This window comes from Thalassophryne amazonica, chromosome 4, assembly GCF_902500255.1.
Source record: "Thalassophryne amazonica chromosome 4, fThaAma1.1, whole genome shotgun sequence".
In the NCBI taxonomy this organism is placed as follows: Eukaryota; Metazoa; Chordata; class Actinopteri; order Batrachoidiformes; family Batrachoididae; genus Thalassophryne; species Thalassophryne amazonica.
This window is the reverse complement of record NC_047106.1, coordinates 129,205,422-129,227,346: the sequence shown is the minus strand read 5'-3', so window position 1 is coordinate 129,227,346 and position 21,925 is coordinate 129,205,422. Positions and strand designations below refer to the sequence as shown.

At 40.8% G+C, this 21,925-nt stretch overlaps 1 protein-coding gene and 1 long non-coding RNA gene across 2 annotated transcripts in view; one reads left to right on the top strand and one right to left on the bottom strand.

Annotated features, from left to right (window-relative positions):
* Positions 1-21,821, bottom strand: part of LOC117508725 — a 22,175-nt gene extending 354 nt beyond the window's left edge. Inside the window, exons 1-2 of the long non-coding RNA XR_004560179.1 lie at positions 21,811-21,821; positions 15,596-15,604 (exon numbers count right to left, since the gene is read on the bottom strand). This is a non-coding gene — a long non-coding RNA (uncharacterized LOC117508725). The remainder of the gene's footprint in view (positions 1-15,595; positions 15,605-21,810) is intronic.
* Positions 1-21,925, top strand: part of ech1 (enoyl CoA hydratase 1, peroxisomal) — a 55,911-nt gene that overhangs the window by 23,845 nt on the left and 10,141 nt on the right.

The window sequence follows — 21,925 nt, the reverse complement described above, 5'->3', positions numbered from 1 at the left end:
AATCCAAACTTGTACTGGGCCACTTATAACCCCGGAAAGATCTAGGAGATTTTCGACATTATAGCTTCAGATGGTATTGTAACTTGCCAACTCTAATCTTTATATTTTACCGTTTTGCAAGGAAGCATGGTCAACAGACTGAGAATAACAAGATTTACAGCTGCACAAGCATTGAGACTGATTCTTGATGCCCAGAGTGAGGATGAAAAGGATGATGTACAAAAATATTAGAGAGTGAAATAAATATGAAGAACCCTAAAATAATCATTTATAGTATTCCAATATAAAGTCAGTGGGATCATAAATAACCCCACTCGGTCATATTAGTCAATAAAATAGCTGAGGGTCGCTTGAGGGTTAAAGGACGTTGCATATTTTTTAACTTGTGATTGTGAGTTTATCCGTGGACATGCAGTCATGATTTATATCAGGACGATACAAGTTGTGTGAAAAGACTCTTGTCTGGGCTGCAAAAATTGATCTGACCCAACATTAATTTTGATAACTTGTCCGGAATTAGTCTGAGGCAGTGGTGGGCACACTTCCGATAATCCGATAACAGATAATTATCGAAGATAATGTTTTCATTATCGGATTATCTTTTTAGATAAATTTAAAAACCATCATTGGACTAATTATCTTCCGATAATTTTTAGACCGATAACGTACTAAATTAAGCTGAACAGTGAAAAACATTTTCAAAACTGTTAAAGCTGTTGAGACCTACCTGTTAAAAGTTTCCTAATAGGCATGTTGTTCTACTCTCTGCAAAGTTTCTGTGTAGGCTCTCAGTTGTCAAGGTGGTTTCCATAGTAGAGAAGCTTGAATCTTCGACTGGACTGGGTTGCTTGACGCGAGGACGTTTCACTTCAAATCACAGAAGCTTCCTCAGCTAAAATTCTTGCTCTGGTGGTCTGACTTCTGTCTTGACTCTTGTAGAGAAGAATAATCAAGAAGTGACAAAAGCTGGAGTTTTAAACCTAACCAGACCCCTCCTACCGAGAGGCAGACTGCTATAGGCTGGTGACTAAACAATAGCTCTAATTAGCACCTATTGTGCTCTAGTTAACACCCTCCTAATGACAGGGCAGCTGTCCCTCTCCTGATGGCTCCCTTGACGACTCTGCTGATGACGTGAATGACTCATTACCATGAACAAAAGACTGAAACTGCTTTGACCTGAGTACCCCATTGTAAACAGGGGATAAAGCGTGTCTCAGACCCCCTCCCCGGTTAAGGCTAGGTTTCAAACATTTCACAAAGAATGCCTCCTTGACCCCTCTCTCAAACCATTTCTTCTCTCTGGCTAATATTTTAACTTCCTTGTCCTTAAACGTGTGGTTAGTGTCTTTAAGGTGGAGATGAACTGCAGACTGAGGTCCACTGGCGCCCTCTCTGCGGTGCTGGTATAGCCTTTTGTGTAAAGGTTGCTTAGTCTCACCTATGTAGTGTTCGTTACAGTTTTCATGACATCTGATAGAATACACTACATTGCTCTGTTTGTAACTAGGGATCCTGTCCTTAGGGTGAACTAATTTCTGTCTCAAGGTGTTAACCGGTTTAAAGTAAACTGGGATTTTGTGCTGTCTGAAGATCCTCTGTAGTTTTTCCCCTACTCCTGCTAAATAAGGGAGAGACACTCCTCTTCTTGTCTGTGAGGGCTTTCCGGACAAGTTGTTGTTCTTTAGCCCTTTCCTCTGCAGTTGTGGGCACCTGTAGGGCTCTGTGTTGAAGCGTCCTGATCACCCCGAGCTTGTGTTCAAGGGGGTGATTTGAGCCAAAGAGCAGATATGGTCAGTGTGAGTTGGTTTTCTGTAAACCCCTGTCTGGAGCTGCCTGTTCTCACCAATCATAACATCACAGTCCAAGAAGGCTAAATGGTTGTTTCTGGCATCCTCACGTGTGAACTTGATATTGGCGTCCACCGAGTTGATGTGTTCTGTAAAGTCCTCAACTTCCTGTTGCTTGATTTTAACCCATGTGTCATCAACATATCTGAAGCAGTGACTGGGAAAGATGCCCGTGAAAGACGTCAAGGCTGTCTTCTCCACTCGCTCCATGTACAGATTGGCCACAATGGGGGATACCAGAGACCCCATTGCACAGCCATGAATCTGCCTGTAGTAATTCCCCCTAAACAGGAAATACGTGGTGTTAAGACAGATCTCCAAGAGCTGGCAGATGTGGTCTGGTGTGAGTTTGGTCCTTTCAAGTAGAGACACATCTTCCAGCAGTCTCTGCCTCACAGCTGAGACAGCCTCAGCGGTGGGGATGCAGGTGAACAACGAAGTCAGATCAAAAGACACAATTGTTTCATCTGCCTCCAGCTGCAGGTCCTTGATCTTGTTCACAAAATCTTGTGTGTTCTCCACATGGTGTTCTGAGTTACCCACTAGAGGAGCCAAAATCCACTTGAGGTGCTTGGCCACATTGTACGTGATGGAATCTGTGCTACATACAATAGGCCTGAGTGGCACGTCCTGTTTGTGGATTTTGGGCAGTCCATAGATGCACGGAGTGGCGTCCTCAGGGTACAGTCTGTAGTATGTCTGCCTGTCGATGAGTCCCTCTTTCTCCAGGTTTTGGAGGTAGCTAATGATTTTCTTCTTATAGCCGCTCGTGGGGTCTCTCTTCAGACGTTCGTATGTATTGGAGTCACTGAGCAAGTTGTTGATCTTGGCCTTGTAGTCAGATGTGTTCAGGACCACCGTGCATCTGCCTTTATCCGCTGGCAGGATAAGGATGCTTTGGTCCTTTTGCAGTGCTGACAAAGAGAACAAAGAGACCAGATAGACAGGGGACGGAGACAAGAAGAAGAGGAGTGTCTCTCCCTTATTTAGCAGGAGTAGGGGAAAAACTACAGAGGATCTTCAGACAGCACAAAATCCCAGTTTACTTTAAACTGGTTAACACCTTGAGACAGAAATTAGTTCACCCTAAGGACAGGATCCCTAGTTACAAACAGAGCAATGTAGTGTATTCTATCAGATGTCATGAAAACTGTAACGAATACTACATAGGTGAGACTAAGCAACCTTTACACAAAAGGCTATACCAGCACTGCAGAGAGGGCGCCAGTGGACCTCAGTCTGCAGTTCATCTCCACCTTAAAGACACTAACCACACGTTTAAGGACAAGGAAGTTAAAATATTAGCCAGAGAGAAGAAATGGTTTGAGAGAGGGGTCAAGGAGGCATTCTTTGTGAAACGTTTGAAACCTAGCCTTAACCGGGGAGGGGGTCTGAGACACGCTTTATCCCCTGTTTACAATGGGGTACTCAGTTCAAAGCAATTTCAGTCTTTTGTTCATGTTAATGAGTCATTCACGTCATCAGCAGAGTCGTCAAGGGAGCCATCAGGAGAGGGACAGCTGCCCTGTCATTAGGAGGGTGTTAACTAGAGCACAATAGGTGCCAATTAGAGCTATTGTTTAGTCACCAGCCTATAGCAGTCTGCCTCTCAGTAGGAGGGGTCTGGTTAGGTTTAAAACTCCAGCTTTTGTCACTTCTTGATTATTCTTCTCTACAAGAGTCAAGACAGAAGTCAGACCACCAGAGCAAGAATTTTAGCTGAGGAAGCTTCTGCGATTTGAAGTGAAACGTCCTCGCGTCAAGCAACCCAGTCCAGTCGAAGATTCAAGCTTCTCTACTACTCTCTGCAAACAGAAACCACTCTATCTGTAAGCAAAGGAAAACTGGTGACCAAAAAAAAAAGTCATTTCCTTTAACACCATACTAATATAATCGCAATGTCACCAAGTCATCCAGAGGCATACATGTTTAACTTATGGTTCAAATTTTAACCACTCATTTTAGACAAGTTATTTAAAATTATTGTCATGTCTGAAGTTTATAAAGTGAAAATATCAGATATATGTTTTCATTTTAAAGTAATGTGCTAATTTTTAAGGTTTTGTGAGCACATGCTGTGCCAGGCAGCAATGCATTATGGGTAGCATAAGGTAATCTCAGACGTTCACGACAGGACAAATGCATTTCAGACACTCTGTTCAGGGTCCACAGATAACAGCATTAAACTCTAGTGCCTAAAGCTCTTGTGAATATATTCTCTGGTTTTATAGATGTTAGTGTATTTGCGTTTGTTAAATTCCACGCATCTTAAATGTAGCAGACACGGATTATCTGGAATTTTGTTTGACATTTTTTCAAGGCCGCTACTACCATCTACTGGCCAGGAGTGTTCATGGCAGTATTAAACATCTGGGTACCTGGCTGCTCTCAAAGTGTTGGTATTGTCCATTGTCCAGGTGCTTTTTGTGTGCATATATTTGTTAACTTTGTATTCTAAAACTACGGTTAGAAGTAATTCCGACTCCTTATCGGTCCACACGAACGAGGTTGGCGCCATGTTTTTAGTTTTTGTGGAAGTGACGACAAGAGAATAAGGCTCCTGATTGGATAGAATTTTAATCAGTACCGCCACCCAAAGGTTTGGCAGACTAATTACAACACATTTATACGGTTCGATGTGGATGGATTTTTCTTTAAACGACGTAGTGTGGATGAAGTTTTTTCCCCAAACTGAAAGGGTAAGATATTCAGTTTTACAAATACCCGACAACGTGTGTACATGGCCTTATGTCTGTGAAAGGCACTATATAAATACATTTACTTACTTACTTACTAATATTGAGTGCACGTTTTACAACATCATAAAAGTTTTAAAACATGCAATTACGATGACACTTCCAGGGCTCCATTAAAAATGCCTGTTTTTACAAATAAAAATGGAATATTTTACAAAAGCACATTTATCTTTAAACCAACACACGAAACACGTCACATTAACGTGTTGGTTTACATAATGGATTACTGAACCAATCACTGTTTAGCACTTTTACCCAGAATGCTTTGCGGTCTGTGTTTGTTACAAAACCTCAGAATTAGTGCCTTATTCAACATTAAAAGATATAGTAGAGAAGCTTGAATCTTCGACTGGACTGGGTTGCTTGACGTGAGGATGTTTCGCTTCAAATCACAGAAGCTTCCTCAGCTAAAATTCCTTGCTCTGGTAGTCTGACTTCTGTCTTGACTCTTGTAGAGAAGAATAAACCAGAAGCCAACAAAAGCTGGAGTTTTTTAACCTAACCAGACCCCACCTACCGAGAGGCTGACTGCTATAGGCTAGTGACTAAACAATAGCTCTAAGTAGCACCTATTGTGCTCTAGTTAGCACTCTCCTAATGACAGGATGGAAGCCTCCCTTGACGACTCTCTCCTGATGATGTGAATGACTCATTACCATGAACAAAAGACTGAAACTGCTTTGACCTGAGTACTACATTGTAAACAGGGGACAAAGCGTGTCTGAGACCCGCTCCGCTGTTAAGGCTGGGTTTCAACTGTTTTACAAAGAATGCTTCCTTGACACCTCTCTCAAACCATTTCTTCTCTCTGGCTAAGATTTTAACTTCCTTGTCCTCAAATGTGTGGTTAGTGTCTTTCAGGTGGAGATGAACTGCAGACTGAGGTCCACTGGTGACCTCTCTGCGGTGCTGGTATAGCCTCTTGTGTAAAAGTTGCTTCGTCTCACCTATGTAGTGTTCATTACAGTTTTCCTGACATCTGATATGATACACTACATTGCTCTGTTTGTAACTAGGGATCCTGTCCTTAGGGTGAACTAATTTCTGTCTCAAGGTGTTGACTGGTTTAAAGTAAACTGGGATTTTGTGCTGTCTGAAGATCCTCTGTAGTTTACAATGTGGTACTCAGGTCAAAGCAGTTTCAGTCTTTTGTTCATGGTAATGAGTCATTCACGTCATCAGGAGAGAGTCGTCAAGGGAGCCATCAGGGGAGGCTTCCGTCCTGTCATTAGGAGAGTGCTAACTAGAGCACAATATGTGCTAATTAGAGCTATTGCTTAGTCACTAGCCTATAGCAGTCAGCCTCTCGGTAGGTGGGGTCTGGTTAGGTTAAAAAACTCCAGCTTTTGTTGGCTTCTGGTTTATTCTTCTCTACAAGAGTCAAGACAGAAGTCAGACTACCAGAGCAAGGAATTTTAGCTGAGGAAGCTTCGGTGATTTGAAGCGAAACATCCTCACGTCAAGCAACCCAGTCCAGTCGAAGATTCAAGCTTCTCTACTATGGAAACCACCTGGACAACTGAGAGCCTACACAGAAATTAAAAGATATATGTTATATTTTAACTTTGTACAAATGACAGAATTGACATTAATGGAGTTATTCTATCAGTATTTTCAAAAAACCATAAGTTAGTATGACTTTATTTTTCAAGACCTCCGCCTGACCGGAGTGTTGAAATTGATAGGGAGCAGGCCTATGACTGTGCTGTTTCCTGCAGGGGGCAGCATGGTCAATCATTCTTGGTTATTCTTTAGGTCTTTTACCGCTTTTGATGCTTTCAAAAGCAGTCGTGTTAAAAATCAATTTCAGCTCTTTAGTAACTGCAAATGTCCCATAGACAACACCGGAATTTATCGGTTATCGGTTATCTGTAACTTCCGATACATTTTTGCGTGGTTTATCGGTTTATCTTTATCAAAGATAACTTTTCAGTTATCTTATTATCTGTTATCGAAGTTAATTTTTTGGTTATCTGTGCCCACCACTGGTCTGAGGAAACATTCACAGCACCGCAGCTACATGGGCTGCTAGCTGTTGTGTTCACTGCGCGTCCGTCATTTCAAAGCATCACAGAATAGCGCCTTGTTTCTGCTTAAAACAGCCTTGTCTGGACAAAAATGGTATTGGTGCGTCCATCAATCAGGCCTGTATTGTCAAGTGGCCAGACGGAAGCCACTCCTTAGTAAAAGGCACATGGCAGCCCACCTGGAGTTTGCCATATGGCACCTGAAGGTCTCTCACTGCACATTGTTATACACTGGATAAGAAACAAATTTTTCTGATCTGATGAGACAAAGATTAAACTCTTTGGTGTGAATGCCAGGCATCATGTTTAGAGGAAACCAGGCACCAACCCTACAGAGAAGCATGGTGGTGGCAGCATCATGCTGTGAGGATGTTTTTCAGCGACAGGAACTGGGAGACTAATCAGGATTGAGGGAAAGATGAATGCAGCAATGTACAGAGACATCCTGGATGAAAACCTGCTCCAGAGCGCTCTTGGCCTCAGGCTGGGGGGACGGTTCATCTTTCAGCAGGAAAATGACCCTAAACACACAGCCAGGATATTAAAGCAGCAGCTTCAGGACAACTCTGTGAACGTCCTTGAGTGGCCCAACAAGAGCCCAGACCTGAATCTGATTGAACATCTCTGGAGAGATCTGAAAATGGCTGTGCACCGACACTCCTCATCCAACCTGATGGAGCTTGAGAGGTGCTGCAAAGAGTAATGGTCAAAACTGCCCAAAGATAGATGTGCCAAGCTTGTGGCATCATATTCAAGAAGACGTGAGGCTGTAATTGCTGCCAAAGGTGCATCAACAAAGTATTGAGCAAAGGGTTTGAATATTTATGTACATGTGATTTCTTAGTTTTTCAATATTTTTAATATTGTCGTCATGAGGTGTTGTGAGTAAAATTTTGAGGGGAAAAATTAATTTACTCCATTTTGGAATTAGGCTGTAACATAACAAAATGTGGAATAAGTGAAGCGATGTGAATACTTTCCACATGCACTGTATTTAACAGACTCTGGTATAATTATGGCTCATGAGATATACACACATATATTGTAGAAATTGAGTCGGAAATGAAGAGACAGTTTAACACGCATGACGTGTCCTTTATTCACACAAAAGTAAAAACTCAAAGGCACACAATGTTATATAAAGGCCCAGGCATAATTTAAATGTCAATTTATTTTCATTTGTATAGCGCCAAATCACAAAAGAGTTGGCTCAAGGCGCTTCACACAAGTAAGGTCTAACCTTACTAACCCCCAGAGCAATAGTGGTAAGGAAAAACTCCCTCTGAGAAAGAAACCTCAAGCAGACCAGACTCAAAGGGGTGACCCTCTGCTTGGGCCATGCTACAAACATAAATTACAGAACAAGTCAATCAATCAATCAATTTTTTTATATAGCGCCAAATCACAACAAACAGTTGCCCCAAGGCGCTTTATATTGTAAGGCAATGCCATACAATAATTATGTAAAACAAGTCACAAAACGAATATACAGGAAATGCTGTTGGTGCACAGGACAGGAGGGTTGGCAGCACAAATACATCTCCCATCTTTGGATGGAGCTGCACCTTAAACGGAGAAAAAAAAAAAAAACAGAACCAGGCATCAGAAAGACAAGAAATACTGTATAATTTGTCAGCATTAAACAAGAAAAACAGAAGCAATACTAAGGTGATCACCAGCCACTAGCCCTAAGCTTCACTAAAAGACCCAGAATTTAGGTAAAGTTTAGGCTGCAGCACGCTCCGTTTCCTAATAAAATGAATTATAAGAGTAAAAAGCGTAAAACAAAACTATACCAGTATGCTAGCCATACAAAAGGAAAAATAAGCGAGTCTTAAGTCTGGACTTAAAAGTCTCCACAGAATCTGACTGTTTTATTGATGCAGGTCATTCCATAGAACAGGGGCACAATAAGAGAAAGCTATATGACCTACAGACTTCTTATTCACCCTAGGGACACAAAGTAGTTCTGCACCCTGAGAACGCAAAGCCTGGGCCGGTATGTAAGGTTTAATTAGGTTAGCTAGGTAGGGAAGTGCCAGTAGCAGAACCTTAAAATCTGATCTCACTGGGACAGGAAGCCAGTGAAGGGATGCCAAAATGGGTGTAATGTGGTCAAACTTTCTGCTTCGTGTCACAACTCTGGCTGCAGCATTTTGAACCAATTGGAGAGCCCTAATGCTATGCTGCGGTAAATCAGAAAATAAAACTTTGCAGTAGTCCAATCTAGAAGAGATAAACGCATGGATCAGGGTCTCAGCATCAGCCATAGACAGGATGGGACAAATCTTCGCTATATTTCGCAGGTAGAAGAAAGCAGTCCTTGTAATATTTCTAATGTGGAGGTCAAAGGACAGTGTAGAATCAAAAATTACCCCAAGGTTCCTCACATTGTCAGTGTGATGTATGACACACAAGCCTAGGCTGAGCGTTAACTGGTCAAATTGATGCCGATGTCTCACTGGACCAAGAACCAGCATTTCAGTCTTATCAGAGTTTGAAAGTAGGAAGTTTCTAGATATCCAGCTTCTCACTGATGCAAGGCAATCTTCTAAGGATTTTATGTGGATGAGATTACCAGGAGTTATCGGCATGTATAAGTGAGTATCATCAATCAATCAATCAATCAATTTTTTTTATATAGCGCCAAATCACAACAAACAGTTGCCCCAAGGCGCTTTATATTGTAAGGCAAGGCCATACAATAATGATGTAAAACCCCAACGGTCAAAACGACCCCCAGTGAGCAAGCACTTGGCTACAGTGGGAAGGAAAAACTCCCTTTTAACAGGAAGAAACCTCCAGCAGAACCAGGCTCAGGGAGGGGCAGTCTTCTGCTGGGACTGGTTGGGGCTGAGGGAGAGAACCAGGAAAAAGACATGCTGTGGAGGGGAGCAGAGATCGATCACTAATGATTAAATGCAGAGTGGTGCATACAGAGCAAAAAGAGAAAGAAACAGTGCATCATGGGAACCCCCCAGCAGTCTACATCTATAGCAGCATAACTAAGGGATGGTTCAGGGTCACCTGATCCAGCCCTAACTATAAGCTTTAGCAAAAAGGAAAGTTCATCATCATCAGCATAGCAATGAAAGGTGATCCCAAAACACTGCAGGTGCAGCACTGCACCTGCTTCAGAGAAATACATCATCATCTTGGCAGCAAACATCTTTCATTCTTTGGAGGCGAAGCTCCTGGATGTTTCACCGGTTTAGATTTGTTTCATGACCGGTTTGATGTGTCAAGCACATGTCTCGTGCGATGTCCATTTCACTTAAATAAGCCCCAGGGTCGACTTAACCAAACTGTGCCTCGATATGTTTCATGGTCTTTCATTAAAAAAATCTCCTTTAACAGTGGAATATCCGGATAAAATGCTGAAACCGACTTCTTCTGAAACTTCTCTGTTCTCTCACGACGTCCTGGATCAATAGAACCTGAAATGTGGAGGTTTTCAGCTTGAAACAGGCTGACGACGGCACCTGAGAGCGCTGTGCGATGTCTCGCACCGTGGGAAGTCCTTAAAGCGACAGTATCACCTCAAAATCTCTCATCAGCTGTTAAAATTTTTACCGAAAACCAGCTTAATTTTTCGAACTGTGTCCACTTCGATGTGTCTCACAGGTTTAGAAAAAATTTTGATCAAACAAAGCGCCAGTCTCTCAGCAACTTCTCAGACAAAGGAATTCCGACGAGGGGCTGGACGACTCCTCCCACAAGGAGTGCTCACAGGTGAATGACGTCACCGACAGGCGTGGAAAAACTCACGCATGCGCACGAGGGTTCAAGCATGTCTGACGTAAAAACATATGAATAAAATCCATATAGTTTTTGAAAAAAATAAAAAGGACCTATACTTTATGGACAGACCTCGTAATTGTCTTTGATAATGAGAAAATAATAAATAAATAAGCAGGGACTGCATCCCAAAATTTTCAATGCTAACATTCAAATTCATGTTTATTAGATCCAGAGGCTTGGTGAAAAAAAAAACTGATTTTGAAGAGTTGTGGAGGGGGGTCCAAGGAACGCATTTTGGCATCTGCTGTAAGAGGATGTAACATCTGTTCCACGCACTATGTGAAGGTGAACACACTCAAAAGACTCATTTTCTGTTTCTGAAACTGACTGCAGTTCCTAGAAAGTTGCTTCATTGATGTCTCGGCTGTCCAGCAATCTTAATAATTCAAGGATTTTAATTGCCATTCCAAAACATGTGGTGCACAAGGAGGAACAGCCAGCAAAGACATTAAAACAGCAGGCAGACACATCCACTCATCCATAAAAGAACAATACATCGCACCCCCACCCATACAGCCTCCACGCACACCCACACACACCACACACATACACACACACACACACACACACACACACACACACATATATATATATATATATATATTATATATATATATATATATATATATATATATATATATATATATATATATGTATGTATGTGTGTATATATACATACATATACAACCCCTGGCAATAATTATGGAATCACCGGCCTTGGAGGATGTTCATTCAGTTGTTTGATTTTGTAGAAAACAAGCAGATCACAGACATGACACAAAACTAAAGTCATTTCAAATGGTAACTTTCTGGCTTTAAGAAACACTATAAGAAATCAAGAAAAAAAATTGTGACAGTCAGTAACGGTTATTTTTTTAGACCAAGCAGAGGGAAAAAAATATGGACTCACTCAATTCTGAGGAATAAATTATGGAATCACTTGGCTTTAGCCTAGGAAAAGGGACCACAAACTGCAGTTTTTATCATCAAGCAGCTGCAGGAAAAACATCTAGAAGCGAACAAAGAGCTCTTCTATACCTTTGTGGACCTGGATAAAGCTTATGACCGGGTACCGAGGGAGCTGGTATATTGGTGCCTCAGAAAACGACAGGTCCCAGAGAAACTGGTACAAATGGTGATGACAACCTACCGTGGGGCAAGAACAGTAGTTAGGACCAAATATGGAAGGACTGAGGAGTTCAACATGGGAGTGGGTCTCCATCAAGGATCGGGACTAAGCCCATTTCTGTTTATTATCATACTGGATGTGATAAGTGAAGAATTTAAAACTGGCTTGCCCTGGGAGCTGCTGTTCGCTGACGATCTGGCCGTAATTGCCGAAAATGAGGTAGAGCTCCAGAGGAGGTGGTTGAAGTGGCAGATCGGTATGGAAAGGATGGGCCTGAAGGTGAACACCGGAAAGACAGAGGTCATGGTAAGCAGCAGGAGATGTGAAGGTGAACATCAGAGACAGAAACAACACAACCCTGAAGCAGGTCAGGGAGTTTAAGTACCTGGGAGTAACAATACCAGAGAATGGAGGAACTGAATGTACAATCAGAGCAAGAGTGTCAGCAGCCTGGGCCAAGTGGAGAGAGTTGTCCGGAGTCATCAACGACAAAAGGATGCCAAGAAGCCTGAAGGTCAAACTGTACAACACCATCATAAGACCAGTACTACTGTATGGAGCGGAGGTATGGACCATGGGAAAAAAGACAGAGAGAATCCTAGAGTCAACTGAGATGAGAATGCTTAGGAGAATCAAGGGAGTGACACTGAGAGATCGAGAGAGGAGTGAAGACATCAGAAGAGAGCTACAAATAAACACCATAAATGAGAAAGTTAGAGAGATACGGTTAAGGTGGTATGGCCATGTAGCCAAGATGGAAGAGGAGAACCCAGTTAAGAAGGTATGGGAAGCAAGCATACCGGGAAGGAGACCCGAGGACGACCTCGTAAGAGATGGATGGATTGCATCAAGGAAGATATGACCCACTTCGGAGTGAGACCAGAGGAGGCCCAGGACAGGAAAACCTGGAGGACAAAGACCAAGGCAGCCGACCCTGCAAAAGCGGGAATACAGGCTTAGGAAAAGAAGAAGAAGAAATTATGGAATCACCCTGTAAATTTTCATCCCCAAAACTAACACCTGCATCAAATCAGATCTGCTCGTTAGTCTGCATCTAAAAAGGAATGATCACACCTTGGAGAGCTGTTGCACCAAGTGGACTGACATGAATCATGGCTCCAACACGAGAGATGTCAATTGAAATAAAGGAGAGGATTATCAAACTCTTAAAAGAGGGTAAATCATCACGCAATGTTGCAAAAGATGTTGGTTGTTCACAGTCAGCTGTGTCTAAACTCTGGACCAAATACAAACAACATGGGAAGGTTGTTAAAGGCAAACATACTGGTAGACCAAAGAAGACATCAAAGCGTCAAGACAGAAAACGTAAAGCAATATGTCTCAAAAATCGAAAATGCACAACAAACAAATGAGGAACGAATGGGAGGAAACTGGAGTCAACGTCTGTGACCGAACTGTAAGAAACCGCCTAAAGGAAATGGGATTTACATACAGAAAAGCTAAACGAAAGCCATCATTAACACCTAAACAGAAAAAAAACAAGGTTACAATGGGCTAAGGAAAAGCAATCGTGGACTGTGGATGACTGGATGAAAGTCATATTCAGTGATGAATCTCGAATCTGCATTGGGCAAGGTGATGATGCTGGAACTTTTGTTTGGTGCCGTTCCAATGAGATTTATAAAGATGACTGCCTGAAGAGAACATGTAAATTTCCACAGTCATTGATGATATGGGGCTGCATGTCAGGTAAAGGCACTGGGGAGATGGCTGTCATTACATCATCAATAAATGCACAAGTTTCCGTTGATATTTTGGACACTTTTCTTATCCCATCAATTGAAAGGATGTTTGGGGATGATGAAATCATTTTTCAAGATGATAATGCATCTTGCCATAGAGCAAAAACTGTGAAAACATTCCTTGCAAAAAGACACATAGGGTCAATGTCATGGCCTGCAAATAGTTCGGATCTTAATCCAATTGAAAATCTTTGGTGGAAGTTGAAGAAAATGGTCCATGACAAGGCTCTAACCTGCAAAGCTGATCTGGCAACAGCAATCAGAGAAAGTTGGAGCCAGATTGATGAAGAGTACTGTTTGCCACTCATTAAGTCCATGCCTCAGAGACTGCAAGCTGTTATAAAAGCCAGAGATGGTGCAACAAAATACTAGTGATGTGTTGGAGCATTCTTTTGTTTTTCATGATTCCATAATTTTTTCCTCAGAATTGAGTGAGTCCATATTTTTTTCCCTCTGCTTGGTCTAAACAAGTAACCGTTACTGACTGCCACAATTTTTTTTCCTGATTTCTTATAGTTTCTTAAAGCCAGAAAGTTGCCATTTGAAATGACTTTAGTTTTGTGTCATGTCTGTGATCTGATTTTTTTCTACAAAATTAAACAACTGAATGAACATCCTCCGAGGCCGGTGATTCCATAATTTTGGGTTGTAATATCTCTAATGTGGAGGTCAAAGGACAACGTTGGATCAAAAATCACCCCAAGGTTCCTCACTTTGTCAGCGTGATGTATGACACACAAACCTAGGATAAGTGTTAACTGGACAAATTGATGCCGATGTGTCACTGGACCAAGAACCAGCATTTCAGTCTTATCAGAGTTTAAAAGTAGGAAGTTTCTAGACATCCAACTTCTCACAGATGCAAGGCAATCTTCTAAGGATTGCATAGCAGTGAAAGGTAATCCCAAAATGCCGCAATATGTGTCCAAGGGGTGCTATATAAAGGGAGAAAAGCAGGGGGCCTAAGATGGACCCCTGTGGAACCCCAAATTTCATGTCACTAAGGTTAGAGGTAGTGTTACTGTACAAAACACAGTGAGAATGACTGGTCAAGTATGACGTCAGCCATGCAAGGGCACCCCCAGTAGTCCCAAAATGATTTTCCAGCCTGTCAAGTAGAATATGATGATCCATGGTATCAAATGCAGCACTGAGATCTAACAGCACCAGAACTGTAGTGGTGTCCGAATCCATTTTAAGCAGAATACCATTCACCACTTTAGTGAGCGCCGTCTCTGTGGAATGATATTTTCTAAAAGCAGACTGCAGTGGCTCAGAGAGATTATTCTCAGTAAGATAGTCCACGAGCTGCCGTGACACCACTTTATCCAGAATTTTAGAGCAAAATGATAGAGTTGATATTGGCCGATAGTTTAATCACTGCAGATTTGAAACATTTTGGAACAGATCCAGAACTTAAAGAAAGATTAATTTCCAGCACAGTTGGCTCAAGAGTGGGCCACAGGTCCTTAAACAGTTTTGGTGGTATAGGATCAAATAAACAGGTTGTGCTTTTTGTTGACATTACGAGTTTTGTCGGCATGCTTAGTGAGATACTATCAAATTCTGTAAATCTAGGTAATGCCTCAGTAATGGCGCCCACTTCAATAGCAGGGTGTAGTGGCTGGGTTAAGGCATGCTGGGATATGTTTAACCTAATGTCTTCTATTTTCTTCTCAAAGTAATCCAGGAAATCTTGTGCTGTAAAAGGAGAGCGAACTACAGGTGGTTGTCCATGAATAAGTGTTGCCACCGTGTCGAACAAGAACTTTGAGTTATGCTTGTTTTTGTTGATCAAATCAAAGTAATTGGTCCGCTTTGTCTCCAATAATGCATGCTTCTAGTCTAAGATAGCATCATGCCACGCAAGGTGGAATACTTCTAATTTTGAATGACGCCATTTCCGTTCCAGACCTCTTGCCTTATCCTTGAGGTCACACAGGTAATCACTGAACTAAGGTGGCTGTGATTTGGGGGAGCGCGGTTTTAACACAGGTGGCGCAGTCATGTCGAGTGTAGTTTTGAGCACTGAGTTTAAACTATCCACAAGTCTGTCAATTGATTGGGTATTTGCCAAATGTGAAGCTAAGACATCAGGCAGTCTAGCTTCGAGTTCAGTCTTAGTTGAGGAGTTTATGCATCGCCGCAGTGATATATAAGGTTGTTGTTCCACTAAACATGACAGCAAAACTGTAAACTTAATAAGTGAGTGATCAGAGACCACTGATGTCAGAGGCATGATGTCAATATTCATGACAACATACGATACACAAGAAATCTGGCATCGTTTAACTTTCGCGCAACTTCGTTCCTGCAGCTGGCACTTCGTCAGGATTTTTAAACTGTTGAAAAATTTGAATGAATGCCGCTGTTATGTGTCGGACGCAGCCCGGAGAACCGACCAGCGTTTGAAGGACCCAGTATGAAATAAGCAGAGCACGGTACAAAGGATAACTAAATTTAATGACATAACAGTGAAGTGGAAAATACAACAAATGAGTGCGCGGTCTGGCGTGGTGGATTACGGTGCGCTCCTAGCAGCACAAATGGTCCGGAGCCAGAAACTGTTCGGACCCAAGGACCCCGCCGACACCCCCCAGGTGGCCGCGACAAACCGAGTCTGTGAAAGAAGAAATCATCATGTGAGTCCACACTCCACACACAGAGAGACCGCTCAAAGGTGTACATAAACAGCAAACACTTCCTGGCTTAATTGCTAATCAGCTTCCCACCCTGCAGGCATGGAACACCCTGTTCACAAACTCCAACTGCAGTGGAAGCTGATTAAACGACTAACATAACAGCTCAATATAATAAGGTGTGAGGGACACCACATTTACTGACTGTATAAATGTTAGTCACAAAACCTAATGTACCTCAGGAAGTGTGCTGACGAGCGTGAGACCTCACCCCCTCCTCTTTCACAGACCATGCATCAAACCTGGACGTTCTCTGCATCCACTGATGATGAGATGGCTCTCGAGACGACGATCTCACCCATCTGGTCACAAGGTCGAGTCTCTGGCCAATACACACTGTGTACACCAGACTTAAATGCCACCATGTTCCAATCCGTGTAGATGCACCACAGCTGTGAGTCCTGACGAGCCGCACCTGATCAGCCTCAGGTGATCAGGGTGAGGTCCTGGTAACTCAGCCACACAGCCACTCAGTCCCAAATGCGCACCACCTGGAAGGAAAACCAAAAGACAGAAACAGAAGACAAACAAAAGCCAGCCAGGCACGCCAGCCACAACAGCCGCAGAAAACCTCAATTCGTCCATATATCGTTTTGCTGTCATTCTTGACAGTTTTTTAATCGTTTGCTTAGTTTTTGTAACGGTAGCGTTCAACCAGCTGAATGTTTTCAGTACAGAAGCCAGTTTGTGAATGCTTTTGTGGAGGAGAGATGCAGCTGCAGCTCCTCCACAGCAGTGCTGGTGTGTGCGGTGTGGGGCTTCTGCCGCTGCGTGTGATGTGGTGAGTACTGCCATGGTCATGCCATGGTGCTGGCCGGCCAGGAAGAATTTGTTGGCCTCATCGCTCAGCGCACGGCATTCCATGATCGTACGCACCAGAGGAGAGAGTTGCAGCACAAAAAGTCCGTCCGGAGCTGCAGCATTCTGTCCATGAACTCTGAGTGCTTGCTGTCCTCCAGCCTGTGCAGAGAGAAAAGGCTGCTGGCGCTTTCAGCATCTGACAGTTCAGAAGTTTTGATCCTTGATCATTGCGTATTTGTTCACAGCAGGGGGGCTTTGCAGAAGCACGATCAGCCTCGTTTGTTTCCGTGGAGCTGACAGCCGACACGTTCGTTGATGGCTGTGTATTTGTTCACAGCAGGAGGTTTTGCAGGAGTGCGATCAGGCTAGTTTGTTTCTGTGGTGCTGAGAGCCGACACAATGTAATAATATTTCCTGTTGTCTAGGGTGATCTCTCAGAGCGAACTGCACCTCCGTTTGTGGAAACCAGGTGGCAGTTTACAGAAGCGAGACTTTGAGCATCAGGTGTGCAAAAACGTCCAGCAGCAGTGGATATTTGTGTGTGAACAGCTTTGTGACATATGAGTTTTGACATATGAAAACAGAAAACCCAGTGTGATCAGCTGGAGAGAAGGTGAAACGCATGCATGCATGTGTGTGTGTGTGTGTGTGTGATCTACATACAGAGCGCCTTTGCGTGAGGTGATCAAAAACAGCAGGGTTTTGAAAATAAAAGGCAAAGAGAGAGAGACAGCGCTATCTCTCTCTCTACCCCTCCCTCTGTCTCGTACGCGCGCATTTCCAGTGTACAGACAACGATTAGAGTTTTGTTTTTTTTTGTTTTTTTTTTTTATTGAGGATTTATTTCATTCATTTAAAAGAAAAACAGAAAAGCAAAATTAACAAACATTACAAACCACTGAACGAAAAGGAGCAGTTTGGAAGAACAAGTCTTATATATTCTGCCCCTTTTTACAATACAATCTTGCAAAGCATCATCAATCAACATCATTGCATTTCTGTGACTTTGTCACATGCCACCAACTTCTTTCCTAATTTTAACCATTATTTAAAAGACTACATCCCTAATAGATTACATTTTAAACTTCAAACATTCTAAACATTATTAACAGATTACATTTTTGGGTTTGTCACAGCCAGTGGTGGGCACACTTCCGATAATCTGATAACAGATAATTATCGAAGATAATGTTTTCATTATCAGATTATCTTTTTAGATAAATTTAAAAACCATCATCGGACTAATTATCTTCCGATGAATTACTGTCCGATAACTTTTAGACCGATAACGTACTAAACTAAGATGAACAGTGAAAAACATTTTTAAAACTGTTAAAGCTGTTGAGACCTACCTGTTAAAAGTTTCCTAATAAGCATGTTGTTCTATCGTCTGTAAGCAAAGAAGAACTAGTGATTTATACGGTTCGATGTGGATGGATTTTTTTTTTAAACGACGTAGTGTGGATGAAGTTTTTTCCCCAAACTGAAAGGGTAAGATATTCGGTTTTACAAATACCCGACAACGTGTGTACATGGCCTTATGTCTGTGAAAGGCACTATATAAATAAATTTACTTACTTACTTACTAATATTGAGTGCACGTTTTACAACATCATAAAAGTTTTTAAAACATGCAATTGCGATGACACTTCCAGGGCTCCGTAAAATGCCTGTTTTTACAAATAAAAATGGAATATTTTACAAAAGCACATTTATCTTTAAACCAACACATGACACACGTCACATTAACGTGTTGGTTTACATAATGGATTACTGAACCAATCACTGTTTAGCACTTTTACCCAGAATGCTTTGCAGTCTGTTTGTTACAAAACTTCAGAATTAGTGCCTTATTCATCATTAAACGATATATGTTATATTTTAACTTTGTACAAATGACAGAATTTACATTAATGGAGTTATTCTATCAGTATTTTCAAAAAACCATAAGTTAGTATGACTTTATTTTTCAAGACCTCCGCCTGACCGGAGTGTTGAAATTGATAAGGAGCTGGCTTTATGGCTGCGCTTGGTTTGTCTTTGTGGTGGGAGCGCTGTTGTAAACAAGAGCTTCCAGCAGGGGCAGAATGTTGAAAGAAAAATGATTATGATTAGTAAAGAGTTGATTTTGTGATTGCTCTCAGGATTGTCTGTGCTGCTTCCTGCAGGGGGCAACATGGTCAAACATTATTCCTTATTCTTTAAGTCTTTATTGCTTTGATGCTTTCAAAAGTGAACGTGTTAAAAATCAATTTCAGCTCTTTAGTAACTGCAGATGTCCCATAGACAACACCGGACTTTATCGGTTATCGATTATCTGTAACTTCCGATACATTTGTGGGTGGTTTATCGGTTTATCTTTATCAAAGATAACTTTTCAGTTATCTTATTATCTGTTATCGAAGTTAATTTTTTGGTTATCTGTGCCCACCACTGGTCACAGCCCACTGACTTATTTCATAGTTTCATACCTCGTACTTACGAAATACATCAAGTTTAATACATTTTTTAAATAATTTAAGTGACCTTGATTCTTTGATTTCTTTGCTGAGGTTGTTCCATAATTTTACACCATTCACTGCAATACTCCGTTCCTTTATCTTGGTTCTGAATCTTGTTTTTTTAAAGACTTCTATGCCCTTCAAATTATAACTACTTACTCTTTTTCAAACATATTTTTATTTCGCTTGGTACATTATTTGTAGTAATTTCAAATCAACTAAATCATGAAATTTAAGTACCCTATACTTAATGAACAATGGATTAGATGGATCTCTAAATCGACTGTTGCCAATCACTTTTAAAGCTCTTTTCTGCAAAATAAATAAAGGTTGTGTATAAGTTGTACATGTTGATCCCCAGATTTCTACACAATAAGTCAAATATGGAACAATCAATGAATTGTACAATGTTAATAATCCATAACTATTTAATGAATATTTAACTTTATGCAAAACAGCAATGGCTTTCGCTATCTTTCCTTTTAAGTAATTTATGTGTGACTTCCATGTAAAATCTTCATCAATCATAACTCCTAAAAATTTCATTTCTTTACCCTTTGAATGTCCATTCCATCTATTTTTAATGACATCATTTTTTTAACTCTGTCATTAAACAATATGAAATTTGTTTTATTAAGATTAAGTGACAATCTGTTTATATCAAACCAATATTTCACTTTTTCCAACTCTGTATTTATCACTTGTGCTACTTCCTGTATATCTGATCCAGAATAAAATAATGTTGTATCATCAGCAAATAAAATGCTACCAAGTACATTAGATATATTCACAAAATCATTGATATACAAAATAAACAGTTTGGGTCCAAGTACCGACCCTTGTGGTACTCCACACATAATATTACACAATTCTGATTTAGTATTATTTATCTGAACAAACTGTTTTCTATTTTCTAAGTAGCTTTTTACCCACTGATGTGCAATCCCTCTTATTAAATATTGTTGTAACTTGTGAAGCAATCTTGAATGATTGATAACATCAAAAGCGTTTTTCAAGTCAATAAAAACACTTACCATATAATCCTTATTATCTATTGCTGTTGATATTTTCTCTGTTAATTCCATAATTGCCATAGCTGTCGAATGTTTTGTTCTGAATCCATACTGAGCATTATTTAAAATATGATGTTTCTCAATGAATTTATCCAACCTTGTCACAAAAACCTTTTCCATAATTTTAGAAAACTGTGGAAGCAATGACACTGGCCTGTAATTTGAAACATTATGTTTGTCTCCATTTTTATATAATGGGACTACCTTGGCAATTTTCATTTCATCTGGGAAAATTCCTGTTGACAGACAGATTACAAATGTAAGTGAATGGTTCAATAACAGTTTCTATTATACTTTTTACAGTCATCATGTCTAATCTTCATAGTCAGTTGATCTTTTGCTTACAACAGTTTTTTACAATATTCCTTATTTCATCTTTTTTCCGCATTGTCAAGGAAAATACTATTGACCGTATTACAATTGTATTTAATTTATCTTCTACTATTGGTTTATTTCCCACCAGATTTGATCCCACCTTTGAGAAATAATCATTAAACTCATTTTCATTCCGTCACTTTCCATCACACTTTTTATAATTCCCCATGTTGCCCTCATATTATCTTTACTCTTATTCAATTGTTCACTATAATAATCTTTTTTTTGTTTCCTAATTATTGTCGGTAGTTTATTTTTATATTTTTTGTATCTGTGTTCTGTTTCCTTTGTTTGCATTTTAAAAAGCACTTATAAATAGTTTTTCTTTACACAAGCGTTTTTATTCCCTTGGTCAGCCATGGTTTATTTACTCTTTTCTTACTAGTTTTTATTAATTTACAATTTTTATTATATGATTTCATCAGTATTTTCATGAATGAACTATATGCTACATTAACATCACCGACATAAACCTCTTCCCAATTTTGATTTTAAGATCATAATTTAATGCCTCTAAGGCTTTTAATGACTTATCTCTTTTTATAGTTTATAACAGTTTTTTTTGTACCTATTTTTATATTTAAATATTGAAAAAACTGGTAAATGATCACTGAGATCTGTCATCATTATCCCATTCTTAATAATTTCATCTGTTCTATTTGTGAATATATTGTCAATTACAGTTGCACTTTGCGATGTAATTCTGGTTGGTTTTGTTATCAAGGGGAATAAACCCAAGCTATTCATTGAATTTGTTGTGTGGGCCGCTGAAGAGGAGGTACTGCTGGCCCACCACCACCAAATGGCGCCCTGCTTGGAGTGTGGGCTTCAAGCACGAGAGGGCGTCGGAACTACTGGGAGTGACAGCTGTCACACATCATCAACACCAGCTGTCACTCATCAACCACATCCTCCATAAAAGCCAGACTGCAACTCCACCTCCCCGCCGAGAAATCAGCTACCACTCAGGTAACTTCTCTGCTGCATCGTTAACAAACAAAAGTCTGATCTCATTTACAGCCGTTTTCCTGCGACGTGTCCTTATCTGCTGCATTGGCGTTTGGTGTGGACTGCGACGGCTTCGCCTCACACCCCAACCAGATAAGTGGTTTTCCAGGAGCTGTACGAGTGTGTTACTGGAGGTGGAGGT